General features: G+C 50.5%; 1 pseudogene; it reads left to right on the top strand.

Annotated features, from left to right (window-relative positions):
• The first annotated feature begins 7,055 nt into the window (after positions 1–7,055).
• Positions 7,056–7,472, top strand: LOC144273419 (ribonuclease pseudogene; annotated as a pseudogene).
• The last annotated feature ends 18,192 nt before the right edge of the window (positions 7,473–25,664 follow it).

Here is a 25,664-nt window from a genome sequence, read left to right as displayed (position 1 = left end):
GTGACAGGGTCACATTAATACTATTAGATGCATAAAAGTGGAAAATGCAGTGAGGATGTTTTTATACACACAGACCATGAAAAAATGGGTGTTTATCACTTCAAAAGGTTTTCTTCGCCCACCCCACTCTCCTCCTGGTAATAGCTTATCTAAAGTGATCACTCTCCTTACAATGCGTATGATAATCAAGGTGGACCATTTCCAGCACAAATCCAGGGTTTAACAAGAACGTCTGAGGAATGGGGGGGAGGGGGGTTGGGGGGCGAAGGGGGTAGGAAAAAACAAGGGGAAATAGGTTACCTTGCATAATGACTCCCAGTCTCTATTCAAGCCTAAGTTAATTGTATCCAATTTGCAAATGAATTCCAATTCAGCAGTCTCTCGCTGGACTCTGACTGCTGAATTGGAATTCATTTGCAAATAAGGATTCTTTAAAATACAGCCAGCTCTCCTGGACTCCTTTCCCCCTCATATTATTCTCCCAGGGGATCCTGGGCATCAGTTCCCTCAGGGAGTCAAAGTCTGCTTTTCTGAAGTCCAGGGTCCATATTCTGCTGCTCTCCTTTCTTCCCTGTGTCAGGATCCTGAACTTGACCATCTCATGGTCACTGCCTCCCAGGTTCCCATCCACTTTTGCTTCCCCTACTAATTCTTCCCGGTTTGTGAGCAGCAGGTCAAGAAGAGCTCTGCCCCTAGTTGGTTCCTCCAGCACTTGCACCAGGAAATTGTCCCCTACCCTTTCCAAAAACTTCCTGGATTGTCTGTGCACCACTGTATTGCTCTCCCAGCAGATATCAGGGTGATTGAAGTCTCCCATGAGAACCAGGGCCTGAGATCTTGTAACTTCTGTTAGTTGCCAGAAGAAAGCCTCGTCCACCTCATCCCCCTGGTCCGGTGGTCTATAGCAGACTCCCACCACGACATCACCCTTGTTGCTCACACTTCTAAACTTAATCCAGAGACACTCAGGTTTTTCTGCAGTTTCATACTTGAGCTCTGAGCCATCATACTGCTCCCTTACATACAGTGCAACTCCCCCACCTTTTCTGCTCTGCCTGTCCTTCCTGAACAGTTCATATCCATCCATGACAGTACTCCAGTCATGAGAGTTATCCCACCAAGTCTCTGTTATTCCAATCACATCATAATTCCTTGACTGTGCCAGGACTTCCAGTTCTCCCTGCTTGTTTCCCAGGCTTCTTGCACTTGTGTACAGAAACTTGAGATAACTTGCTGTTTGTCCTGCTTTCTTAGTCTGAGGCAGGAGCCCTCCCCTTTCGCGTTCTCCTGCTCGTGCTTCCTCCCGGTATCCCACGTCCCCACTTACCTCAGGGCTTTGGTCTCCTTCCCCCGGTAAACCTAGTTTAAAGCCCTCCTCACTAGGTTAGCAAGCCTGCTTGCGAAGATGCTCTTCCCTCTCTTTGTTAGGTGGAGCCCGTCTCTGCCTAGCACTCCTCCTTGGAACACCATCCCATGGTCAAAGAATCCAAAGCCTTCTCTCCAACACCACCTGCGTAGCCATTCGTTGACTTCCACAATTCGACAGTCTCTACCCAGGCCTTTTACTTCCATGGGCAGGATGGACGAGAAGACCACTTGCGCCTCAAACTCCTTTATCCTTCTTCCCTAGTCCGCAGTGATCCGCTCAAGGTCATTCTTGGGAGTATCATTGGTGCCCACGTGCAGAAACAGGAAGGGGTAGCGATCCGAGGGCTTGATGGGTCTCGGCAGTCTCTCCGTCACATCGTGAATCCTAGCTCCTGGCAAGCAGCAGACTTCTCGGTTTTCCCAGTCGGGCTGGCCGATAGATGAATCAGTCCCCCTGAGGAGAGAGTCCCCGACCATCACCACCCGCCTCCTTCTCTTGGGAGCCATGGTCGTGGAACCCCTAACCCTAGGACAGTGCATCTCATGCCTTCCAATCGGCGGAGTCTCCTTCTGTTCCCTTCCCTCAGATGTATCATCTAATCTACTCTCCGCATTAGTACCTGTGGAGAGAACATGAAAAAGGTTGCTTACCTGTATCCGCGTTGCTGGTACATGGACGCTCCCCTTTCTTCTTCTGGAGGTCACATGCTGCCAAATTTCTTCACCATTATCCTCTCCCCACTGCGCAGCCTGCTCTGAATCTTCAGAACATTGTGCCCGTAGAAGCATATCCTGACAGAACCAAGTATTAGATAGGAGTAAGACAAGCTGAAATGGAAGACCTGTAGCCTGAAGCCTGCAAGACTCTAGCTTAGCTCTTTTAGGCCTTGGAGACAAGAAATGATGGCGCAAGACAATGACTGAGAAATAACCCAAGATGATGGGAAAGAGGCACTAATCGGTAAGGTTGCGAAAGAACAGCTGGAAAGATTAAAATTAAATCAGAAAATGCTGTAACAACAAATATGGTCTCTAACACCTGCCCTAACCGCAGACAAAGGTGGTCCATCAGTGTTGACAGGAACCTACCCAGCCTATAGAATTTGGCGTCCCTTGTGTTTCCAGGGGACACAAACCAATAAGAAAGAGAAGGTCTTTCATGTACATGCGCAGAGTGTAGGTATAGACAGGCTCACAGTATAAAAAGGGGTGCCCAGAGCAGGGAAACTGGGTTTCCTATGGGACACTCCAGCAGGAACCACTCTCGTATTGATGGTCAATCCATGAGAGGGCCAACAGACTCTAACACCATCTGGGAGGATGTGAGTACGCCTGTAGGTATAACTAGTTCATGATACGTATCTGTAGGAATTGTATATGCTGTGACATTTATAGCTTTGTTGGTAACTTTAATAAAATTACTGAAAGACCGATGCTCTTGTATTTGTCTGTGTTGTTTGCCTATGGTTTCATGTGTTCCTGTGAACTCTAAATCTAGAACAAACAGAAGTGACTCTGTTGAACTTGACTGTAGCTGCCAGAGCGGAACCCACTGAGATATGATTAACATTAAATAGAATAAAAGACTACAGAGCTGCTTTGAAAGGGAGGTGCTATACACTCCAAGTCTGAGGGAAAACTGCCCCCCCACCTCTGCCGCGGTAGGACGTCACCAGGAAGCAGCGCCAGAGTGGAGGGACGACATCCTCTTCTGATGGAGGGTCTGTGCAGTTTGACCCAGCGGGAGAGACCCTTTCCCTGCTGGGCATCGGAGGCCCTGACTTCAGAAGAGGATTCTGGGCCATGGGGGGCTGGCCAGTAACGGACCTGGACGTAAGTGAGGTTAATGGACTAAGATGAACTCAGCTCCCTCGCCCTCTGGGTAGAGATGCTGGGGCAAAGGCCTGTTTGTATAACACCTTTGGGTTAAATAAATTAGGTGCTGCTCAAAATACATAACAAAAGCCCACTGGAGTGGGGTTCATTCTGTGGCGTGGGCTCAGGCCGTGTCTCCGCTCTCCACGCTGGGGGTGCGAGTCCCTGCTCGTGTGCACAGACTGGGCGAGTTCTCAGCGTGCCAGAGCCGTGTAAATAGCACTGTAGCTGCAGACGCAGGGGGAGCATCCGCGGAGGCCTGGCTGAGCTGTGGCAAGTAGAAACCTGGCACCGACACAGAGACCGCATGGACCAGAGCATGACAAACTGCTGCTATAGAGAGACGGACGGAGCTAGGATCTGGTTCTCCACGCTCGCCTGGTACTGAGAATCTGCAATAACTTGGCTGCTGGCACGAGGGAGAAGGAGATAAAGCTGCTAATGTTCAGGGCGGTTTTGGAACAGGTCCCCAGCTGGTATGAATTGGCACCGCTCCAAGGCCGGATGCTAGGCCGGGTGGATAAATCACTGGCTGGCCGGTACATATGGGGTCAGAGGGACACAGATGAATAGACACTGTTTGAATAGTGAGGCCGCCCGGGGCTGGACACGTGGCCCAGTGTGCTCAGCGCTGCAAACACAGAACAAAACGACACCAGCTGGTGTGTGTCTGTCCTCAGAGCTGGTCGCTATTTCCTCATCGGCCACCAGGTTTGAGCTTTTTGCTGTTCTCGTTCACCGAGGGTGGGACAGGAGCATCCTGCTCTGAGCTCCTCTGGGCTAGGAAAGACGAGACTAGCTTAGTTTTCCCGGGGTAGTGTCTTGTGCTGTGAGAGTCAGGACTCCTGGGTTCAATTCCTGACTCTGCACATGGGGCAAGACACTTCCCTTCTCTGTGCCTCAGTTTCACCTTCTGCGCAATGGGGTTGCAGGAACATTCCCTTTTCCAGCGCAGGGCTGGAACCGCAGTCAGGGAAAGACTCCAGTTGGTTGCAGTGGGTCTGGGGTAAGGTCCATAATTTGCAAAGCCAGGAATTGTAGGCTAGAGGAGGGGAAATGGAGCTGGGACACAGGACATGTGGGTTCTGTTCCCTGTTGTGTGACCTTGGCCCTGATGCTTTGCTGCCTGTGCCTCAGTTTCCCCTCCCAACCTTTCTCTCTATGTGCACTGGAAGCTCTGCTGGGCAGGGGTTGTTTCTTCCTCTGTGACTGTGCAGTGCCCTGTACAATGGCAGCCCCTAGGGGTTCCCAAAATCCCCCTTAACCAATTCGTAGGAGATTAACAGGGTATGGCAGGTGGCTCCCTGTCCAAGGGGGGAGAGATTTCATTGCCTTGCTGTATCCCAGCGTCCCCCATCATGACTGGGTCCCATGTGCTCGGTGCTGGACAAACCCAGTGCCAGGGACAATCCTGGCAGCAGAGACCCTATAGTATAAAAGCCACCTGCAGAGAAAGGGGTGGGGATGGGGACAGAACACAGCAACCAGAGACCATGGTGATGGGTGTCACAGGTGTGTTAGAGATGGGCATTGTGGCTGCTGGGTTGAATGGGGGGTAGAGGGAGGGTGTGGAGGAATGGGAGGGGGTGTGGTTCAGGACTGAGGGGTGCTGCTAAAGCTGTTTTGGGGGTAGGGCTGGGATAGCAGGGAGCTGTGAGTTGGGATTGAGGGGCATGGGCATATCTTCAACACTTGACAGCAAATATTTACCAACCCGGTGCCTACTTTTATGGCCATTGATTGGGAGTCTCTGCTCCCCAGCTGTGTTTGCTGAGTTGCTCATTGTGTGTCTCCCGCCCTTGGGCTCCATATAAGGGCCCCAGAGTGGGAGGAGGCTCAGACACTTTCCAGATCCAGCTCCCAGACGAGCCCCAGGACAGGGTGAGTTGGCAACCCAGCTGGGGTCAGGTTCTGAGGTGTCTTCCTAGCTCTGGGGGCTCATTGGGGCTGATGGGTCACAGTAGGTGGAGGCCGTGAGCCAGAACTCCTGGGCAGAGCTGGCCAAGAACCTTTCAGCCGATAGTCATTTGTTCTCCAAACAAACGCCCTTTCAGTCGACCCAAAATGAGCTGCAAATTCCTGAGTCGGCTGAACCTGATTGATCAAAATGTGGCAGAAATGGCCATGCGAGAAGCTCTGAGTCAAGTGGGAATTTTTCATTTTGAGGCTGGGTATTCTGACAAAAGCAGAGGAAGATGAGAGGTACAGGATGGCTGAGGAGAAAATACCGGCCCTTTAGCCCCAAGGTTTGGTCACTTATCGGGGATGTGGGAGTCTCTGCCTGATGAACAGAAAGGATTTGAACTTGGATCTCTCTCTGGGTCTCTCCTCTTGCATTTGTTCTACTTGGACTCAGTAATTAGCCATTGGAGCAGGGAGTTGACCTTTACTCTGATAAACGGCACAGCGTCGAGTGTAGGGTGCTTGGCGGTGGGTCATCCCCTGGCAGAACTCTGAGCTGAGCAAAACTCAAAGGTCTGGAAAGTGGGAAACGCACAAGTAAGGCTGCCCATGTAACCTTAACTAGGGCCGCTTTCAGTGCTGCCCAGCTATGCCCTGTTAACACGTGTGTGGCTGAACGTGCCTGTTGTAAACTCATTGTGCAGAAGGCCAGGTCTGCCCCAGACCCTGATTCACATAGGGGATAGAGTGGCGCTCGGAGAACCCCAGAAAGACAAGCCCCCTCCAGATTCTGGCTCACATGAAGGGGGCAGAGATGAGGGGTCAGATGCCCATAAATGTGCAGTTCCCTCCCCGCCCCCAGATCCTGGGTCACATACAGAGGACAGGGAATGGAGACAGGCCTCAAACACCTCTGGGGGCCAGGGACCACCAGATCCTAGCTCACACAGTGGGGTAGAGAAAAGGCTCAGATGCTCTGAGATAAGCAAGCCCCCCAGAATCTGGTTCACATGAGGGGGCAGGGAAGGGGGAGGTCACACCCCAGTGGGAGGGGCTGGGGGCCCCACTGGTAGTGGCACATATACAGGAGGGTAATGTGTGGCTGACAGGATCTCCTTCTCCAATGCTCCCCCAGTCTCCCTATCACTCCCACGCCAAACATTCCCCTTTTCTGTGTCCCAACCCTCCTCTTCCCTTAACCCCCATGAGCCCCTATTCAACTCCTCCTCCTCGGGAGGCAGAGGGGGGACTTGAACCCGGGTCCCACATACCCGCTAGCTCCCCAGCCCGCTGGGTGACAGGTTAAAGGGAGGCCTGACTCCAGCCCTTCAGGAAATTTTGTCCTCCTCTACTTTAATCCAAGTGCCGACATGGAAGGCAAACCTGTCCCCTTGGGGTGCAGTGGCAGGTTTGGTTTCCACCTGACATGACTTGTTTTCACCTTGTCAGCTGGTTGAAAGTTTTAACATATTTTGTTCTCCTGCTGCCCCAAACCAAAGACACATATTGAGTTGTGTGTGATGGCCCCAACACCCATTATTCATCAAGTTCTGCCTCTGGGCTCTAGCCCGGCTCTTGGAGGGAAGTGCGGTCTAGTGGTTAGAGAAGTGGGGGACTTTGGGGGTGGGGTGGGTGAGGCAAGGCTCTGGGGGGCGTAAGTTTGGAGGCAGAGTGGAGAGATAAGGAGAGGAGGCAGATTGGGAGGATAATGTGAGGGGCAAAGTTTGGGGGCAGAGTGGGGGGGATAATGGGAGAGGGAAGACTGGGAGGACTATAGGCGGGGGTGGAGCTTTGGGGGCGGAGGGGCATTTGGTGCCAGGATGCTCCACTCTAGAAGCAGCTCCCCATGGTGTCTCCGTCCTGCAGGCCCTGTTCTCCCTGCTACAGACAAACCCAGGGCCGGCCCTGCCATGGCCCCAAAGTCACCCCGCCCAGCTCTCCTGCCCCTGCTCTGCCTGGCAGCTGCCTGCCTGGCACTCTCGACAGCTGACGCCCAGTATGATAAATTCCTGAAGAGACATCTCGACTTCCCCAAGTCATGGGCTGAGAACGACCAGCTGTACTGCACCACCATGATGGGGAAGCGTAGCATCCGCTGCCAGGGCAAGAACACCTTCGTCCACGCCAGCGAGGCCCAGCTGAGAGCCGTCTGCAGCTCGGGGTTGAGCCACGGGCAAGATGCCCGCGACAGCCTGGGCACCTTCCGGCTGACCTTCTGCACCCGCCTACCCAAGGGTCCGTGCCTCTACCGGGGCAGCTCCACCATAGCCCGTATCCGCCTGGTCTGCCACAACGGGTCACCCGTCCAGTACGTGAGGCGTATCTAGTGCCACCCTGCCCAGGCACTACTGTTTTAAGTGTGGATTTCCCAAAAATATTATAAAAATAATCCGCACTCCAGTGACTTACTGATTAGAAAACAGGCCATGATAGCCATGATATCAGAAGCTTTGCTCTTAGGTAAACTATTTGCAAACATGCATCTCCAAAGGAGCTAAAGCCGTCTTCAACCATAGAAGTAGTAATCAAAGCTTGCACCACTGGGTGGAAACAGGAGTTAGAGAGGTCACCCATATCCTCTTGAAAACATTTTCCAAGCAGTATGTCCTTCTTTAAATTGCAGGGATACAGCCTTATACAATCGACTGAATAAAATTGCCTTTTACAGCCTTATACAATCGACTGTATAAAATCACTTCCTAAAAATCGACTTCTATAAATTCAACCTAATTTTGTAGTGTAGACATACCCTAATTAGAGCAGTTTTACTTTCAGTCAGGAATTGGTAAGGGTTTAAATGGAGGGTTATTGCTAGAAAGAGAGAAGGGAGAAAGTCCCACTTTTACAGTTTCATTTTATGGCTTCTCATTAGGATCCTTTTTGATCCCGAATACAGAGCATTTAGACATTCCTTTCAAGTCAGGACTCTCCTTAAACCGCATCCTCCTTCCTTTGTTCTCCAGATAATCTTATCCCTCTACCAGACTGCTGTCCTGGTCATTGATAAGGTCCAAGTGGTTTGTTGCCTTTTCACCCACGCGGGTTGAACACCTGCCATTCGCAGTGTATTTACAACTTGCCACTATTAATTATTGCACACGACAAACAATGCTTATCGGCCTTCGCAAAACATAGCAGAAAAGAAGAGAGTCTATACAGATAAAGCCAGACAGAAGTTATATAAGTTATGTTTTAGCATCTGTGTAAACACACTTGAGTGTCATAAAGGTGGTTTTCCAGCCAACGAGGTGCTGTCTTCCTCCCAAGTGGCTTACCCTTGGGTGGCTGCGTGGCGTGGTAGAAAGCTATCACTTCAAGTGCAATGAGCCAAACTCCTTGTCAGCACTCAGCTCTAGGGGCCTTTAGGTGCCTAAGCCCCTTTGTGAATCTAGCTCCCGGAGATGGTCCATGGGAGTTGGGCACCTCATTCCCTTAGGTCTCTTGGAATAGCTCAGCCCCTCTGAATAGCAAAAGAAGACGTAGTTATTCCTCTCTCCTGACCAGGGACGTTGCATTGATGGCACAAGTTGGGAGACTCCCCCTTGGTTCTGTCTAAGGCACGTGGCTGACTTGTGCTAAGCCCGTTTTGACGAGGAGAGCTCCCCGCACTATGGGCCTGAATGAACAGACAGCAGTAGTGTCTGTTCCAAGGTCTGTTTGTTTCACAATTGTCGTTGCCTGTTAGGTTATAGAAATTCAGGCCTGTCTGTAAAGGCCTATTACTTTAAGAATTTAGGTATATGTTTAACATTTAGCTAGTTATAAAAGTATAAAAAAAGAATGACAATCACTGTCTGCCTGTGTAAGGGCCTTCTCTCACAGTGACAGTCTGAGGCCCTGTTCTTGAGGCCTTTGGCTAAGCAGCAGAGGCAGCCATGAGCTGGGAAGCGACCGGTCACCTCCTCACATTCCAAACTAGTCACAATGAAATCAGGTGCTATTGGGCTGTAAGGAATACAATCCTGTCCTGATAATGCCTATCACCTCCAGAGAAAGATGGTTGAAGAAAACTTAGTTTGACAGCATCCTGTCTGAGAAGAAATCACTTCTCAATAGTTGTGGTTGTGAAACCCTCATTTCTGTATGTTTTATCTTTATGGCCCCCACTTTTCTATTGTAAATCTGTCTGGTTCTCTAATTGTTTCTGTCTGCTGTATAATTAATTTTGCTAGGTGTAAGTTAATTCGGGTAGTGGGATATAATTGGTTAGAGAATTATGTTACAATATGTTAGGATTGGTTAGGTACATTTCAGTAAAATGATTGGTTAAGGTATAGCTGAGAATATTACTATATAAATTAGGGGCAAACAGGAAGTAAGTTGAGATTTGAAAATAAGGGAAAAAGAACTTGGATTTAAGCTTGCTGGAAGTTCACCCCAATAAACATTGAATTGTTTGCACCTTCGGACTTCAGGTGTTGTTGCTCTCTGTTCATGCGAGAAGGACCAGGGACGTGAGAGGGTGAAGGACGAAGCCCTCTAACATTACCGGCACTGGTTGCACAGCGCTGCCCATTCCGCAGTGTTAGCTGAGCCCGGGAGTCCCTCCCACCACCCCGGGCTGTATATAACCGGCAGCCACGGGAGGACGGCGTCAGCGACGCTCTGCAGACAGCTCATCTATTATCCAAGGGGACAGGAGCTGAGGAAGCAGGACTTTGGCCAGGAGGAGACCACACCACAGTTAGTTCCTGAGAGGCTCTGAATCTTCATGCTGGAAAGCCCACAGGTGTAGACATGGCTCAGTTAATTGGCTGCTGGAGGGCAGGACTTCAGGTGGTGAGGGCAGGTGCAATTGGGTGTCAGAGCACTTGGGTCCTATTCCCAGCTGTGGGAGGAGGTGGGGGTCTAGCGGTTGGAATGGGGGGGCTGGAAGTCCAGCTCCCTGGGTTCTATCAGGGATGAGAAGGGAGTCCTGGGAATTAGAGCAGTGGGGCTGGGAATCAGGGTTCCTGGATTCTAACCCCAGCTCTGGGAGGAGAAGACAATAAAGTAATTGGAAAAGCAGGGGTCTGGGAGCAGAGATCATAGAATATAAGGGTTGGAAGGGACCCCAGAAGGTCATCTAGTCCAACCCCCTGCTCGAAGCAGGACCAAATCCCAGTTAAATCATCCCAGCCAGGGCTTTGTCAAGCCTGACCTTAAAAACCTCTAAGGAAGGAGATTCTACCACCTCCCTAGGTAACGCATTCCAGTGTTTCACCACCCTCTTAGTGAAAAAGTTTTTCCTAATATCCAACCTAAACCTCCCCCACTGCAACTTGAGATCATTACTCCTCGTTCTGTCATCTGCTACCATTGAGAACAGTCTAGAGCCATCCTCTTTGGAACCCCCTTTCAGGTAGTTGAAAGCAGCTATCAAATCCCCCCTCATTCTTCTCTTCTGCAGACTAAACAATCCCAGCTCCCTCAGCCTCTCCTCATAACTCATGTGTTCCAGACCCCTAATCATTTTTGTTGCCCTTCGCTGGACTCTCTCCAATTTATCCACATCCTTCTTGAAGTGTGGGGCCCAAAACTGGACACAGTACTCCAGATGAGGCCTCACCAATGTCGAATAGAGGGGAACGATCACGTCCCTCGATCTGCTCGCTATGCCCCTACTTATACGTCCCAAAATGCCATTGGCCTTCTTGGCAACAAGGGCACACTGCTGACTCATATCCAGCTTCTCGTCCACTGTCACCCCTAGGTCCTTTTCCGCAGAACTGCTGCCTAGCCATTCGGTCCCTAGTCTGTAGCTGTGCATTGGGTTCTTCCGTCCTAAGTGCAGGACCCTGCACTTATCCTTATTGAACCTCATCAGATTTCTTTTGGCCCAATCCTCCAATTTGTCTAGGTCCTTCTGTATCCTATCCCTCCCCTCCAGCATATCTACCACTCCTCCCAGTTTAGTATCATCCGCAAATTTGCTGAGAGTGCAATCCACACCATCCTCCAGATCATTTATGAAGATATTGAACAAAACCGGCCCCAGGACCGACCCTTGGGGCACTCCACTTGATACCGGCTGCCAACTAGACATGGAACCATTGATAACTACCCGTTGAGCCCGACAATCTAGCCAGCTTTCTACCCACCTTATAGTGCATTCTTCCAGCCCATACTTCCTTAACTTGCTGACAAGAATACTGTGGGAGACCGTGTCAAAAGCTTTGCTAAAGTCAAGAAACAATACATCCACTGCTTTCCCTTCATCCACAGAACCAGTAATCTCATCATAAAAGGCGATTAGATTAGTCAGGCATGACCTTCCCTTGGTGAATCCATGCTGGCTGTTCCTGATCACTTTCCTCTCATGCAAGTGCTTCAGGATTGATTCTTTGAAGACCTCCTCCATGATTTTTCCAGGGACTGAGGTGAGGCTGACTGGCCTGTAGTTCCCAGGATCCTCCTTCTTCCCTTTTTTAAAGATTGGCACTACATTAGCCTTTTTCCAGTCATCCGGGACTTCCCCCGTTTGCCACGAGTTTTCAAAGATAATGGCCAATGGCTCTGCAATCACAGCCGCCAATTCCTTCAGCACTCTCGGATGCAACTCGTCCGGCCCCATGGACTTGTGCACGTCCAGCTTTTCTAAATAGTCCCTAACCACCTCTATCTCCACAGAGGGCTGGCCATCTCTTCCCCATTTTGCGATGCCCAGTGCAGCAGTCTGGGAGCTGACCTTTTTAGTGAAAACAGAGGCAAAAAAAGCATTGAGTACATTAGCTTTTTCCACATCCTCTGTCACTAGGTTGCCTCCCTCATTCAGTAAGGGGCCCACGCTTTCCTTGGCTTTCTTCTTGTTGCCAACATACCTGAAGAAACCCTTCTTGTTACTCTTGACATCTCTGGCTAGCTGCAGCTCCAGGTGCGATTTGGCCCTCCTGATATCATTCCTACATGCCCGAGCAATATTTTTATATTCTTCCCTGGTCATATGTCCAATCTTCCACTTCTTGTAAGCCTCTTTTTTATGTTTAAGATCCGCTAGGATTTCACCATTAAGCCAAGCTGGTCGCCTGCCATATTTACTATTCTTTCGACTCATCGGGATGGTTTGTCCCTGTAACCTCAACAGGGATTCCTTGAAATACAGCCAGCTCTCCTGGACTCCTTTCCTCTTCAAGTTAGTCCCCCAGGGGATCCTGGCCATCCGTTCCCTGAGGGAGTCGAAGTCTGCTTTCCTGAAGTCCAGGGTTCGTATCCTGCTGCTTACCTTTCTTCCCTGCGTCAGGATCCTGAACTCAACCAACTCATGGTCACTGCCTCCCAGATTCCCATCCACTTTTGCTTCCCCCACTAATTCTACCCGGTTTGTGAGCAGCAGGTCAAGAAAAGCGCCCCCCCTAGTTGGCTCCTCTAGCACTTGCGCCAGGAAATTGTCCCCTACGCTTTCCAAAAACTTCCTGGATTGTCTATGCACCGCTGTATTGCTCTCCCAGCTTCTTGGGTTCTATCCCTAGGTCTAGAATAGGAGTGGGGTCCAGTAGGTTAGAGCAGCCCCTCCAAGGGGATTCTCTCTGGGGATTAGTTTTGGAGTGGAATCCATTTTAATCAGGACTCCTGGGTCCTCTCCCCAGCTCTGGTTGAGGGGGTGAGGAATGGAGTCTAGTGGTTTGTGTGGGGCGAGGGCGCTGAGATCCAGGACACCTGGGTTCTATCTCCAACTCTAAGTGGGGAATGGGGTCTAGTGGGTTAGAGAGGTGGGGTGGGGAGGTTTTGGGACTCCTGTGTGTAGGAAAGAACTTGTCACCCAGAGATTCAAGCAGGGGGCTTGGCAGACCCCACCACGGCTCCTCTGAGAATTGGAGCAGGAGTTTCCACCAGTTTAGATCTTACCTCTGAGCTGCAGAATTTCAGAAGGCAAAGCAGGTGAGAGTGGCAGGGTCAGTTCATGTGGAGAGGGAAGCTCAGAGCTCAGGCTAGCAGCTCGTTTCTTTAAAGGAGGATAAAATAAAGAGGCCGGGTTGGGAGGATCCGATTGCCACGGGGCGACATTCAGCCTCCCATGCTGTGCAAAGCTGGGCTGACCGTCCGACCAGTGCTAGCTGGGTCCCTGTGGGGCACGTAGGCTGTGTGTACATGACAGACCTTACCGTGGCACCGCTGGACAGCTGCAGCTGCTCCACGGTAAGGTCTGTTTTGTAGCCGCTCTGTGCCCGTTGGAGAGAGCATCTCCCACCGACATAGCCATGTCCACACCGGCGCTTTTCTTGGTGAAACTTCTGTCAGCCGGGGGGGGGGCGTTTTTTCACACTGTTAACCAACAAAGTTTTGCCAACAGAAGTGCTAGTGTAACAAAGCCTAAGAATCTTACTGCTGGAGGACTGTGGCTGGGGTCTGCAAAGGGGCCTAAGGGAGTTAGGGGATCTCTTGTGGGATTAGGGCACCTAGCTCTGGAAGGCTCCATTCAAAATCCCAGCTCAGGTCCACCGTCTGACAGACTCATAAACCTCTGGGGATCAGCTATGAGAGAGATGGGAGGACATGCTGGGAGGGGGTTACAAAGAGGTTCTGAGTAGGGGGATCTCTCTGGGGATTAGTTTTGGGGTGGGATCCATTGTCTACCCCAGGGGGAAATTTTGGACCTTGCCTTGATGCATCCCTTCCATGCCCATTTTCACAAGAAGCCCTGTAGAGCTGGGGAGTTCACACCCTGAACCAGCCTTCATGAATTCACACCAGAACAATTTAAACATTTTAAAGCCAGGCCAGAGAATTTCACCCAGTTACCCCAGCACTGAGCCCAATCACTTGTGTCTGGCTAAAGCACCTTCCACCAAGTTGCCTAGTCTGGACTGGAAGCCACCAGAGATGGAGAAGGTGGCGTTTGCTCCCTTTGATCGTTTGTTGCCACGATTCCTCATCCTCACAATTAAAAACTGGGGCCTTATTTCTAAGTTCAATTTGTCTGGCTTCAACTTCCAGCCCTTCGTTCTTTTTCTGCCGTTCTCTGCTACATTAAACAGACATACAGTGCCTGGTGTTTCCTCCCCGTGAAGGTCCTTGTATACTCTCATCAACCACAATCTTAAAGTATTTAGACTGCAGGTGTGTAACATTAGGAGATTGCAAAGTGCCCTGATACCATGGGGATGGACGAGACATTAGACGGCTAACCTGATGCTGGAACGAAGAGAGATCACAAGAGTCTTGGATGTCGTATGATTTCAGACATTTAGGCAGCTTTCTCATCAGACAGCAAAAGCGCAGAATGAGACCCAGTGACTGGCAGTTGAACCTGGACTGATTCAGACTAGAAATAAAGTGGAAATTATTGAGTGAGGGAAATTAACTGTGGGGATCACTGAGCTCGGGACTGGGTGCCCTCCCCATCACTGGCATCTCCAAAGGGACATAGCTGTCTTTCTAAAAGATGTGCTCCAGTTCAAACAGAGCTAGGAACTAGATGCAGAAAATGCTGGATCAGTTTGTCTGGCCTGCGATATGCAGGAGTTCCCACAAGACGATCATCAGGGTCCTGTCCAGCTTAAAATCAACAAAAAGTCATCTAACATAAAATGCTTCACCATAAAACAGACATCAATCAGTTGGAGTCACTCATACGCCTCACCCTCTGCTGCCCTAGCGCCCATGTATATAGAGCCCGACCAAACTCACAGCCGTGAAAAGCGCATTGCAGACCCAGCGGCGTATTAAGGCCGACAAATTTGCAGAGGTGGCAAATTTGTAAGAGCAGCCAGAGGCACCAACTTCCCCCGGCACCACTGGGTGGTCGCGCCCCCCGGTCCCACCCCAACTTCACCCCTTCCCTGCCTCCATTCCCCGCCCCCATTCCAACCCCTTCCCCAAAGTCCCCGCCCCAACTCCACCCCCCTATCGGTCCCCTTCCCCAAATCCCCGCCCCGGCCCCACCTCCTCCCCTGAGCAGGCCGCGTTCCCCGCTCTTCCCCGTCCCTCCCGGCTGTGCGAAGCTGTTTGGGGCACAAGTGCTGGCAGGGAGCGGGGAGAAGCAGGACCCGGAGGCGCACTCAGGGGAGGAGGCGGAGGCGGAGCGGAGGTGAGCTGGGTTGGGCAGCTGCTGGGGTGGGGTGGCAATTGTTTCAGGGCCTAGGGGTGGCAAAATCATTAACCTGCCACTGCGCAGACCATGAAAACTGGTTATTGTCGTTCACAGAACTGCCACCCTCACTTCTGCCCTGCTGCTGGCCGTGGCGCTGCCTTCAGACACAGGCAGCTGGAGAGTGGGAGCTGCTGCCCGGCAGCCTAGCTCTAAAGGCAGCGCCCTCGCCAGCAGCACCGCAGGCGTCAGTGTGACGATATTCCAAAATGCCGAAAACAGCCTTGCAAGCGCCCCACAACTCCCCTGTGGGCTGGCACCCCCACGGTTACGACACTGCGAAACCTCACATTTAAATTTCTGAGACCGTGGAATTTACCATTTTAAAAATCCTATGACCGTGAAATTAACCAAAATGGACCATGAATTTTGTACGGTCCTAATTATTCAGTAAAGCCGACCCCTCCGCACCGATCAGCCTCTGCTGCCCCTAGTGCCCATTATACAGTATAGCCGCCCCTTCCCCGCCCCCACCCTCTGCTGTCCCTCGTGCCCATTATACAGTATAGCCGCCCCTTCCCACCCCCACCCTCTGATGCCCCTCGTGCCCATTATACAGTATAGAGTATAAAATATCCAAGGGACATGGAAACTGAGTCTTAATATCTTTTTTCCTGTTTCCCCTCTGTAACAGGAGGATAAGGACCCTTTCCCTATTTGCTTTGCCTACTGAGACTGTAAGAGTTTCTCTCTGGTCTGTGCAGCACCCGACACAATTGGGGGCCTGATCTCAGTTGGGGTCTGGGCAGCGCCTGGCACAACGGGGGCCCTGATCTCAGTCGGGGTGTGTGCAGTCCTGATCACACTGTGGGTAATTAGGCTTTAGATGTTGAATGGGCTCGCAGGGGGCGGGGTTCAGGCTCAGGAGGTTCCATGGAGGAGGCAGATCCCCACCCCGCGCTCTCCCCATCCATCTCCCCCGCACTCCGCACTGCAGGTCAATCCAGTGACAGACACGGCCATGGCTCTGAGGGGCCCCGCCCCGTACTCCTGCTACTCCTTGTCCTGCTGGCCACCAGATGGGCCCAGCTCAGTGAAGGGACCAGCTACTTTGATTTTGTGGACTGGCACCAGGACAACCCCAAGATCTTTGCCTTCGACAATCGGCACTACTGCGACATAACAATGAAGCGACGAGGCTTGACCTGCCGTTCCTGCGACCCCACCAACACCTTTATCCACGCCCCTCCCAGCCAGCTCCAGGACATCTGCAGCCAACGGGGACCCACGTCTCCGCAAACCTGTACGACAGCAAGGCGTCCTTCAACATCACCACATGCCGGGAACTGTACGGCTCTGTACTGGAGGACTGTAAATACAGGGCTGCAATTGGCAACACCAAGATCCACGTGGCCTGCCTCTGGTGGCTGCCCGTACACTTAGAGCTGACGTACCTGTCGTGAGCAGGGAGCAGAGGATCCCTCTTCTGCCCCCCACCCCCTTTCACTCCTGGGCAGCTCTCTGCCACTGGGGGCTCCCTGTCCCCGCACCTGCTCCTCCTGGGCAGCGCCCACCATGAGTCTCCACAGGGACATTCAGTGCCTCCCCTCATCCCACAGGCCGGCAGCTTGAGGCCTGCGGGGGAATTTCCCACACTAGGTGCCCAGTTCCCATCCACATGAGTGAAAATCCGGGCACCCAGCCCCCCCCCCCACCCAATCTGGCACTGAGACCCTCAGGGTGAGCCCAGTGCCCATCTCGCTGGATGCCTATTATACAGTACAGCTGACCCTCCCACCCTGCATCCATGGGGTATTGGGGGCAGGGTATGGGGAGGAGATTGTCCCAGGTGGGGCCCTAGAAGCGCTCACTGAGTTTTGTTTCCTTGCTGTTTCGTGCAATAAAAAACTTTCCTGTCAATGCAGAACGAGCCGGTGTGTTTGGGGGGCTGGGGGCAGAGTCACTGTGCATCTGGAGATCTCAAACCCTTGGGCTATTTGGGGAACGTGGCTAAGTTTTTAAAGGGATCAGGAAGGGGCTTAGAGAAATGTCCCATTGCTATGCCGTGACCATGATCAAACCCCAGGTCAAGGGGCCTGGCTTCCCCAGGGGATTGGGGATTGCAGTCTGAGACCTTGCCTTTTTATGGGATGCCAGCTCCAGTCCAGATACAGGTGGGGCAATTCACTGGCTGAACAGGGTGGGGAATGCAGTACAGGGCCGTTCCCCAGAAGGAAGCAGCAGGTCCCATGGGCTGCAGGCCCCAGCGTGGCCCCAGGTAGGGCTGGTAGTGGCCGCTGGGGAATGGGGCACAGGAAACGTTTATTTCCAGAGCACTAGAGGCAAAGCTGGCCCAGCTTGGCAGGGTCTGGCTGGGTCTGGGTGTGTGTCAGGGAGCAAAGAGTTTTCATCTGTGGTTTGCCAGTGAATAGCTCATTTGCTTGCAGCCACAGTTTCCGTGGAGCTGGAAGGGCCCCCATGCCTCATGGCCACCTATGAGGCTCTGTCCCAGAGGGGTTTGCAGCATGGAAACAGAGCTGGCCTCTCCTACCAGTGGCCCCTTCACCCACTGCTCTGCAGCTCCCACAAACAGCAGAGCACATACAGCCACCATCAGCACCGCAGTGCCCCTTTGTAGCACTCGGCCTCCATCCCAGGCCCCTCTAAGCCCTTTACACAGACCAAGCCAGGATCTTCACCCCGATTCCACAGGTGTGGGAAACTGAGGCAGAGGTGGGGCTGTGGCTCAGTCAGGGCCAGGCAGCGTACAGTCAGTGGCACTGCCCAGTGTGCTCCTTGCAGCCCACCGGAGGTGAAAATATTCTCAGGGGTGACCTTTGTCCCCTTGTGGATCCATTGCACAGAGCCCTGCTGTTGTAAGCCAGGAGCTGTGAATTCAATTTTCACTGGGCTCTAGATGAGTGTTTTCAAGAATATTTTCCCCCAGGTTCATTTCCTCAGCAGTATGTGGGTGGCTCAGGCCTTAAGAGATGCTGTTGTCACCAAATGGCATTTTTCACATGACTGGAAAGAGAAAAACGTCCCCTGCAAAGCCATATGTTTCATTCTAGCCAGGCCAGTGCTGAAGGCTCATTTATCGGGCACTAGCTAAGGAATTACGACTTCTTGGTTCCATTCTTGGTTCTCCTGTGGGACGTCGGGTCTGTCGCGTCTCTGTTCTGTGCCGCATTTTCAGTGCTGGTCCCTGTGACATACCCAGCGTACAGTCCAGACCGATGAGTAGCTGGATCATTTCTGCCTTCTGGCCCTTTACACTGCTTTGCTGCTGTAGCCTCCAGCCTGGACTGCTCACAAACAGCCTCCAGCATGCAAGTCACTCCCAGCTGTGTCTGTGTGCATGCTGCAGCCAGACAGCCACGCCTTGGCTCCTACCAGCCTCGGTTGTGCTGCAGGGTGACCCCAGAACACCCCCAGTCCCAGACCTACCCCCAGCCCTCTCCTGCACTATACAAGTTTATGTAAAGTCTGTTATTGCTTTCATAGAAACAATAGGCACGTAACCTGCCACTCCAAATTGGAGTTTCCCAGACACTTTGATGTAAACACTCTGGAGCAGATCAAACGATGAAACAAGTTTATTAAGTCAAAGAGAGATTTGAAGTCAGTCCAAGCAATGAGGCATACAAGACAGAAATGTTTTCAGGAAAATAAAAAGTTAAAACACACCTGGAGCCTAACTTAACAAACTAGATCCAGTTTAAGCAAAGTTTCTCACCATGTGCTTCCACCTGTTTTAGTGACCAAACGACTCAGGGAATGGCCCCTTCTCCAGCTGAACGAATGCTTCCATTGTCTCTTCTGGTGCCGTGAATGCGATGGTCAGGGAGACAGGAATGGGGCCCATTAGGATGTTTGTCCCTCCTTTTTATAGTGCACATTTGAAGTCTATCTAAATAATGGAGGACATCTTAGAATAGTTTACCATGTAACAGAAAGGAGTTTTTAAATATAATTATAGCTCCAGTAACATCCAGCCCATTTTCGAATCTATCCCGTTCGCTTCATCGGGACTTGACAGAAACTTAAAATGTGCCTCAAATAGGTCCAAACATTCCACATCACAGTTCTTTAAAAACATTATTCATTCTTAAAGACAGCTGTGACATTGGAATAGCCATTACTGTCACTTCTCCATCACGGTCTTTGGAGCGGAGGCTCTCATCTTTCCCAAAGCTTGAATGCGCCACTGCATTGTTTTAAGGGTAGATTCCCCAAGGACGATAAATAGCCCACACTCCAGTGACTTATTGATTAGAAAACAGGCCAGTAGGGTCATTGGACTCCATGGCACATAGAGCATCCCACCATTGCCATAGCCAGGATATCAGAAGCTTTGCACTTAGGTAAAGTATTTGCAAACACGCATCTCCAAAGAAGCTAGAGCCGTCTTCAGGCATATAAGGAGCAACCAAAGCTTGCACCATTGAACAGAAACAAGTTAGACAGAAACAATGAGGAGTCCAGTGGCACCTTAAAGACTAACAGATTTATTTGGGCATAAGTCAGACAGAAATCACCCATACCCTCTGCAAAACATTTTCCAAGCATCAGTGTCTTTCTTCAAATTGCAGGGATACAGCCTTTGAGAGTGCTTATTTAAGAAGGTTTTACTTTCAATAAGACATTGGTAGGGGTTTAAATGGAGGTTTATTGCTATAAAGAGAGAAGGGAGAAATTCCCGCTATTATGGCTTTTGATAAGGATCTTCAGTGTCAGCCTCCTAGAATAGAAGTTGTCATAAAATATCAGGGTTGGAAGGGACCTCAGGAAGTCATCCAGTCCAACCCCCTGCTCAAAACAGGGCCAATCCCCAATTTTTGCCCCAGATCCCGAAATGGCCCCCTCAAGGGTTGTACTCACAACCTTGGGTATAGCAGGCCAATACTCAAACCACTGAGCTATCCCTACCCCCACCTCTTTGGTCCTGAATACAGAGTACTTAGACATTCCTTTCAATCAGGACTCTTTAAACCACAAACATCCTCCTTCCTTTGTTCTTGAGATAATCTCATCCCTCTACCAGACTGCTGTCCTGGCCTTTGATAAGATCCAATTGGTTTGTTTGCCTTTTGACCCAAGTGGCTTTAACACCTGCCATTCCCAGTCTCTTTACAACTTGCAACTAAAGACTTCAATTAATTATTGCTCACAACAAACAATGCTAATCTACCTTTTCAAAACATAGCACAAAAGAAGAGAGTCTAGAGAGAGAAAGGTTTCAGAGTAACAGCCGTGTTAGTCTGTATTCGCAAAAAGAAAAGGAGGACTTGTGGCACCTTAGAGACTAACCAATTTATTTGAGCATGAGCTTTCGTGAGCTACAGCTCACTTCATCGGATGCATACTGTGGAAACTGCAGAAGACATTATATACACAGAGACCATGAAACAATACCTCCTCCCACCCCACTCTCCTGCTGGTAATAGCTTATCTAAAGTGATCATCAAGTTGGGCCATTTCCAGCACAAATCCAGGTTTTCTCACCCTCCGCCCCCCCACAAACTCACTCTCCTGCTGGTAATAGCCCATCCAAAGTGACCACTCTTTTTAAAATGTGTATGATAATCAAGGTGGGCCATTTCCAGCACAAATCCAGGTTTTCTCACCCCCCCGCATCCCCCTCCAAAAGCCATACACACAAACTCACTCTCCTGCTGGTAATAGCTTATCCAAAGCGACCACTCTCCCTACAATGTGCATGATAATCAAGGTGGGCCATTTCCAGCACAAATCCAGGTTTTCTCACCCCACCCCCCCACACACACAAACTCACTCTCCTGCTGGCAATAGCTCATCCAAACTGACCACTCTCCTTACAATGTGCATGATAATCAAGGTGGGCCATTTCCAGCATAAATCCAAGTTTAACCAGAACGTCGGGGGGGGGGGTAGAAAAAAACAAGGGGAAATAGGCTACTTTGCATAATGACTTAGCCACTCCCAGTCTCTATTTAAGCCTAAATTAATAGTATCCAATTTGCAAATGAATTCCAATTCAGCAGTTTCTCGCTGGAGTCTGGATTTGAAATTTTTTTGTTGTAAGATAGCGACCTTCATGTCTGTGATTGCGTGACCAGAGAGATTGAAGTGTTCTCCGACTGGTTTATGAATGTTATAATTCTTGACGTCTGATTTGTGTCCATTTAAAAGAATAAATGTGCCGTAATTGCACTGCCAGAACAGTGGCCTTCAAGTTTGTTAAGGAGATCATGCCTCGCTTTGGACTCCCTCTGTGGATGGAATCTGACAACGGGACACATTTCACGTCAAAAATCATTCAAAGCATCTCACATGCTTTACAGATCCCCTGGAAACTCCATACGCCCTGGAGATCGCAAGCCAGTGGTGTAATGGAGCGTACCAATCAGACCCTTAAACGGCATCTCTCAAAAGTGTGCCAAGAAGCCTCACTGCGATGGCCTAATGCTTTGCCCCTCGTCCTACTTCGTATCCGCATTCTCCCTAAGGGTAGATTAGGGCTTAGTCCCTTTAAAATTATGTTTGGAAGGGCATGAATGGCACCCCGGTTCTGTCAGGGGAATGGGAGCTAGGTAATGTTTTTTTGTCACAGTATATGTGTTCCCTGTCTGCTGTTCTCTTGTCTCTTCACAGGTATACCAAGGATTCCCAGCCTCTCCCCTTGGACTCTCCCATCCACTTCTTACAGCCCGGTGACTCTGTGCTTGTTCGTACCTGGAAAGACGAGCCTCTCCAGGAAAAGTGGAAAGGACCCTATACCGTCCTGCTGGTCTCCCATACAGAGGCAAAGATCGAGGGACACAAGAACTGGATCCATCACTCTCGTCTGAAGGCAGTACCCGCCCCCTCGTCAGCAGAACAGTGGATCGTCCAACCTGCTGACTCCTCATCTAGTGACGATCTTGGGCTAAAGCTACTGTTTAAAAGACACAAATAGTGGGCACCTTAACGCTAAAATGGGCCCACCCAGCTACTGGAGACCCTGGGTTGGAAAGACTCTGGTAATAATTAATTGGGTAATATTGTTATTCTCTGTATTGGTAGTTCCAAACTGTGCATATCGGGAGCATAACTCCTTTGTTTCGCTTGCGCACCATGTTGCTACTTTAACAAACCAAACTGATTGCTGGGTATGTGCTCCAACTCCACGGTCCCCCAAAACGGGAATGCCCCTTGACATGCTGCCCTTGACCCCAGCAGAATTAGCCGCCAGCAAAGAGCATAGAATCATAGAATCATAGAATATCAGGGTTGGAAGGGACCCCTGAAGGTCATCTAGTCCAACCCCCTGCTCGAAGCAGGACCAATTCCCAGTTAAATCATCAAATCAGCATCATTAAATCAGCAGGAAAGAACGGACTCGCTGTTCTGAAATAAGACCTCTTTACAGCAAGCCACCTATCAGGACCAGGAGTATTCAGTTGCAGTACTCACTGAGGGAGTGTTATGTTTTACCCGAAACCAATCTGATTACTATGGGCGTCCTGTGGAAAAAAGCTCCTGTGTTATTACCCAGTGGGCTAATGGGTATTAAATAAAGACCAACAGGGGAGGACAGCAGTGTGGGTGTAATTGTTCCTCCCCTTTTAGAAAAACTCTTACAAATAATCTTACCACAAAAAAAAAAAAAAAAGGTTTGGAAATATAACTTGCCGTCCAGTTAATATCTCCAGTGTAGCAAGCCAATGGTGGGTTTGTAGTGGTCCCTATGGCAAGTGTAATTTGAACGGCACAATTAGAAACGCCCCCACTTGTACCCAATCAGAAGGATGGGATGCCCCCTTGGGGCATATGAACTGTTTGGATAAACAGCCAAAGCAGCCTTAAATATCCCAGGAATCCCCTTAAAAAACAGTCCTTACTGGGCCCTACAGGGTCACCATTTTGTGTGTGGCCGAAAGGCTTACAAGGTGCTGCCAGCCAACTGGACAGGTAGCTGTTCTATAGCTCATGGAGTTCCTCATCTGTCAATAACTGCCACACTGCCCAAAAAAAAAATTAGAAATGCCCGAGACACCTCCGTTAAGTCACAAAAAAAGACCCTGCGGCAACTGACTATGGCATTAAAGGGCAATATAAAGAATTCCCTCACAACCGAGAAGCTTGTAGGGTGCTCTGTACTGGAAATAGCGCCACTGTTTTCCGGGCCAGCCATGGCATGCATAAGCCGCTATACTGTAAGGCTGCAAATGGTACTTAAGAAAGTTGACTTTGAGTTAGAGGACTCGGTTAGTAATTTAAAGTCAGCAGTGAAAATATTAAATAAAAAGGTACAGCAGCTCAGGACGTTTTCCCTCCAAAACAGGCTGGCTTTGGACTATCTCTTGGCATCCCAAGGAGGGGTTTGTGCCCTCGTTGGGCCCCAATGTTATATATATATATATAAATAATAGCAGTTATAAAATCTATAAAAAGGTGGTACAGGCTGAGGCCCATGCCCGAGCACAGGTTGCCTATACTGCCCCAGAGAGCGATTGGTTGCAAACCTTGTTTTCAGGCTGGGGTTTGTCATCTTGGCTTGGTGGTTTATTTAGCCTGTTATTAAAATTTCTCTTTCCTGTATTGCTTGTATTAATGGTATTATGCTGTGCAGTATCATGGGTCAGGGCCCTTTTGCAAAAGTTAATAAGTCATTCTCTTCAGGGCTATCACAAAGTGCTTATGCAAAATCCTATTATAAAAAAATAAGTAGCCCAAGTAAAAAAACTCAGAGCCAAAGCTGTTAAGTGTTCTCAAAGGAGGGAGTTGTTGGGGACACTGGGGCATGGCCACTAGGTAACTCGAGGGGATGGAAGACCACGAGTGTTGATGAAGCCCCCACGCACTAGGCCCAAGTGTCCTTGCCCCCTCCCCCCCTCCGCCCCCCGCCTGGAGACACTCGCAGCAGTTCTGCGTACTAGGCCCAAATGTCCTTGGCCCCCCAGCCTGGAGGCACTCACAGCAGTTATGCTAAGGATCTGCAACAATATGTTGCAGAGTCAGACTGCCTGAAACTAAACAAGGCCAAACAGGGCAAATATAAAAAAAAAATGCTAAATAAAGCAGCTTTATGTATAGTTTAACAAAGAATACAAAAAACAAAAAAACTAGCTGGTGACTAAATTGGCTGGCTATATAGATACTTAGGGCAGGCTGCTATTAAATAAATATGCTAAATATATATATATATAAAAGCCTGTGAAACTTCCTGCTCTGTGTGCAGGATTTGAGATTCTATTCTCCCTGTACCTTTTTAAAGCTTCAAATAAACTTTTCTGCTTCTCCACCCCATTGTAATTATTGGGTAAAGCACACCGGGTAGCGAACCAAACCCTGCTGTTGTTTTGCCTCTCGGCACTGGGTGCCGGCAACAACCCTGTCTCCATCCATCTCCCCCCTCTCCCCACTGCAGGTAGATCCAGTGACAGATATAGCCATGGCTTCGAGGGGACCCCACCCCGCGCTCCTGCTGCCCCTCATCCTCCTGGCCACCAGCCTGGCCCAGCTTAGAGAAGGCACCAGCTACTCGCAGTTCTCGAACCAACACATTGAATTCCCCAAGAGCAGTGCCTCCAGTGACCAGATCTCCTGCGAACTCATGATGCAGCGCCAGGGCCTGACCCGCCCTTTCGGTATAACCGGCGACACCTTCATCCAAGCCCCCACCAACCAAGTCCAGGGTGTTTGCAGCAGTGGAGGGAAACGGGTCCGCGACAACGTCTATAACAGTATTGCACGCTTCCACATCACCACATGCCAGCTAACATCCATTTCCCCACTAGGGCACTGTATCTCCAAGGCTAGAATCCGGACCCGCAGGATCCATGTGACCTGTGCCCAGGGGCGGCCTGCGCACTTAGACAGAGTCCTATAGACAGAGTCCTTAGACAGAGTCCTGCCCAGGCGCTGGCCACAGGCGGAGCAGGGGGGCCCCTGCTCCCCCACTTTGACTCCTGGGCAGTTCTCTGTCACTCGGGGCTCTCCTGCCTCGTCCCTGCCCATCCTGGGCAATCCCTGCCATGAGTCTCCACAGGGACATTCAGTGTCTTCCCTTATCCCACAGGCCGGCAGCCTGGAGCCTGTGGGGCGGATTTCCCAAGCCAGGTGCCCAGTTCCCATCCACACGAGTGAAAATCTGGGCACCCAGCCTCCCCAGCTGGCACTGAGATCCTCAGCCTGAGCCTAGAGCCCGCCTCGCTGGGTGCCCATTATAAAGTACGGCCATTAGGTATCGGGGGCAGGTTGTGGGGAGAAGATTGTCCCAGGCAGGGCCCTGAAAGCTCTCCCTGAGTTTTGTTTCCTTCCTGCTTCTTGCAATAAAACACTTTCCTGCCAATATAGAACGAGTCGGTGTGTGTGGGGGGCTGGGAGCAGAGTCACTGTGCATCTGCGGATCTCAAACCCTCGGGCTATTTTGGGAATATGACTAAGAGTTTGGCTACACTTACATTTTATAGGGCTCTAACTTGCTGGCTCAGGGGTGTGAAAATTCACCCCCCTGCGTGCAGCAAGTCAGAGCGCTTTAAAGCGCTAG

The sequence above is a fragment of the Eretmochelys imbricata genome, chromosome 13 (genome assembly GCF_965152235.1).
Source record: "Eretmochelys imbricata isolate rEreImb1 chromosome 13, rEreImb1.hap1, whole genome shotgun sequence".
Lineage (NCBI taxonomy): Eukaryota > Metazoa > Chordata > Testudines > Cheloniidae > Eretmochelys > Eretmochelys imbricata.
This window is presented reverse-complemented; position numbering and strand designations above follow the sequence as displayed.